Source organism: Pteropus vampyrus, unplaced genomic scaffold (genome assembly GCF_000151845.1).
Source record: "Pteropus vampyrus isolate Shadow unplaced genomic scaffold, Pvam_2.0 Scaffold3, whole genome shotgun sequence".
In the NCBI taxonomy this organism is placed as follows: domain Eukaryota; kingdom Metazoa; phylum Chordata; class Mammalia; order Chiroptera; family Pteropodidae; genus Pteropus; species Pteropus vampyrus.
Window position 1 is genome coordinate 14831040 of NW_011888784.1, and position 2452 is coordinate 14833491.

At 46.2% G+C, this 2452-nt stretch overlaps 2 protein-coding genes across 5 annotated transcripts in view; one reads left to right on the forward strand and one right to left on the reverse strand.

Annotated features, from left to right (window-relative positions):
- The window catches only part of LOC105293168 (zinc finger protein 271), a 42526-nt gene that overhangs the window by 19382 nt on the left and 20692 nt on the right, over positions 1-2452 (reverse strand). The gene's annotated exons all lie outside the window — the stretch shown is intronic.
- Positions 1-2452, forward strand: part of LOC105293128 (zinc finger and SCAN domain-containing protein 30) — a 13642-nt gene that overhangs the window by 376 nt on the left and 10814 nt on the right. The window lies entirely within an intron of this gene.

Sequence of the window (2452 nt, forward strand, 5' to 3'; positions counted from 1 at the left end):
CCTCCCCGTAGTTTCTAGGGCTGTCATTGCGGACAACGTGTTTACGGTGTGCGAATGTGCTCTGGTCCTCCTCTCACCAAAATTTTTAGACCGCAGGTTCTATTTTTATCTCCTTGATGCAAGCTCAACCGCGCGCTCTCTCTCTCTCCACTTATATTTCTTAAAAAAATTTTTTTTTCCTCTCTTGTAGTCGCTTGTCAACCATTTTGACTAGGGGCTGTACCCACCAGGTCCCACTCAGAGACGCGTCGGTTTTCCCCCGACCCTGTACCCCTCTTTCCTAGCCCTGGGGCCCGCGGCTCGCCTGCTACAGAGCTTCAGTCCTCCCGGCTTCCTAGAGGGGCACGACCCCCCCACACACACACTTCCGGCGCGCGCGGCCCAAGCCGGTCCTGCTCCCTTCTTGGGGTCGGTCCCAGCAGCCCGCAGAGCAAAGGGTGAGTGAGGCGGTCCGACAGTGCGGCCGCGGGTGCTTCCCAAATCACGTCTGTCCTGCCTCACCCTCCCCGCCGCCTTGCCGCGGCCTTCTTGGCCTGCCTGTGTCACAGGCAGAGCCTGCGGCTGCACCAGGTGGCCATCTCTCCTCGACCGTAATGCCCGTCCCCCCGCCTATCCATCCGTCGGTCCATCCTTTCTTGCTTTTGTCGGTTTGCTCTCTCATCCACCCGCCCTTGCGCCCTTTGGCTCCTCAAGCACTTACCTGCGCCTTCTGTGTGCCAGGTTGGTGGGGGAGGAATCAGAGATGCACAGATGGAATCTTCTCACGCAGCCAAAGCTCGCTGTTGAGTCAGGTCTCAGCCCTCTGTCTTGACTTACCCGGTCTAGGTTAGATTATTTACCAATCACTCTCAGAGCACTTACTACTTTCCCTTTTGTAGTTCTTATCACCATTAAATTAGGTCATTATGTGTACTTTCTCTTTGACGTTTGTCTCTCTCTAGAACAGTCTTATTCATAACTCTCTGCTCAGCGCTTAGCATAGTGCCTGCCCGAAGTAGGAAATGTGTGAAAAACAAGTCCTTTATGAAAAGATCCTCGGGTTGGTTGGGAAGACAGATGCGAAAAGGCAGTTCAGCAGAGTACACACCTCTAAGAGTGTGGACTCTGGAGTCAGACCTTTTGATTTCAAAACAGTCCAGACTACATCACTTACAAGCTATATGACCTGGAGCAAATTACATAACTCTTCTGTTTCTCTTCAATAAAACAGTAGAAGCTAGAAGATAGAGTAATGTGGAGATGAAATGAAGACACTTAAAACAAGTAGACAGTGATTGATCGATTCTATAAGGAAAACTCAATTAGTGTTTTCTGTTATAATTAAGTAAGCAAACAATGCAGATACATGTTAATAACGGCTGTGTTTCAGCAGCCAGAGTTGCCCTGGAAGTACCTTCTGGGTTGCTTGGACTAAGAGTTAGCTGGAACTAGGAAGGGCTGTATCCAAGCTCAGTGCCTCCAATCCCTTAACTTGTTGGGCATCTGGGTTCCCCAGACAACTCCATAAACAACCAATACAAATCCAGACTTCTGGTCCAAAGCTGTCAACTTATGCCCCCACTGATAAGCCTGGCAGATTTAGGACTAATCTATGGAACTTTGTAGATCAGTGAAGGAGATGAAGAATGAACAGACAGTACTTTATAATGAAAATCTTCCCTTTCAGCCACACACACCATGGTGGCCAAGTTGGTGCGGCATAATATTTATAATAAAAATTGAATAATACCACAAACCGATTGAAATTAAAAGGTACGGTACATGACATAGACCAGTGATTTCCAAGTAAAAGACATATATCAGTGTGATGTAGGCTTTGGTAAATTCTACATACCCATCAATACACAGATCTGATGATATCTTGTCAGGGCATTTCTTAAATGTCAGTTGTCTCATAAGAACAAAAGAAATGTATTTAGTATTTCTCTTATACTAAAACATTAAGAAGAAAATAGCCCCAAGTTTCTTTGTATTTAGGTAAGTGTATGGCACATCTCTTAAATCTGGCAAAGCACAGTTTAGGAAATGCTATTTTGTGTGCATCTCAGACCCAACTTTCTTCATAAGTAGTTCAGTAAATGATGCCATCATCCTTTCAGCCACCAGAGTCAGCCAGAAACCTGAGTCCTGTTCTCTCTTCCAAATCCTTATCCAGTATGTCCCTAAGTCCTGTTAAATCTCCCATCTTTATATCATTTGGCTCATATAGCTCAGGCCCTCATTACCCAAATGGTTGCAACAGAAGACTTCCCATCTTTACTTAACACCACTTTCTGGGTGGGTGAACAGAACTTTCAGCCATCCTTGTGGCCTCGAGTATCAAATACAAACTCTGCTACAATGTCTCAGAACCTTGGTGGCCTGGCTCTTCTTCTATAGGCGCCTCCTTACACTATTCTTTAATTCTGTCCCCAGTTCTGGCCCAGGCTTTTTGTTTCTGTTTTCATCTGTC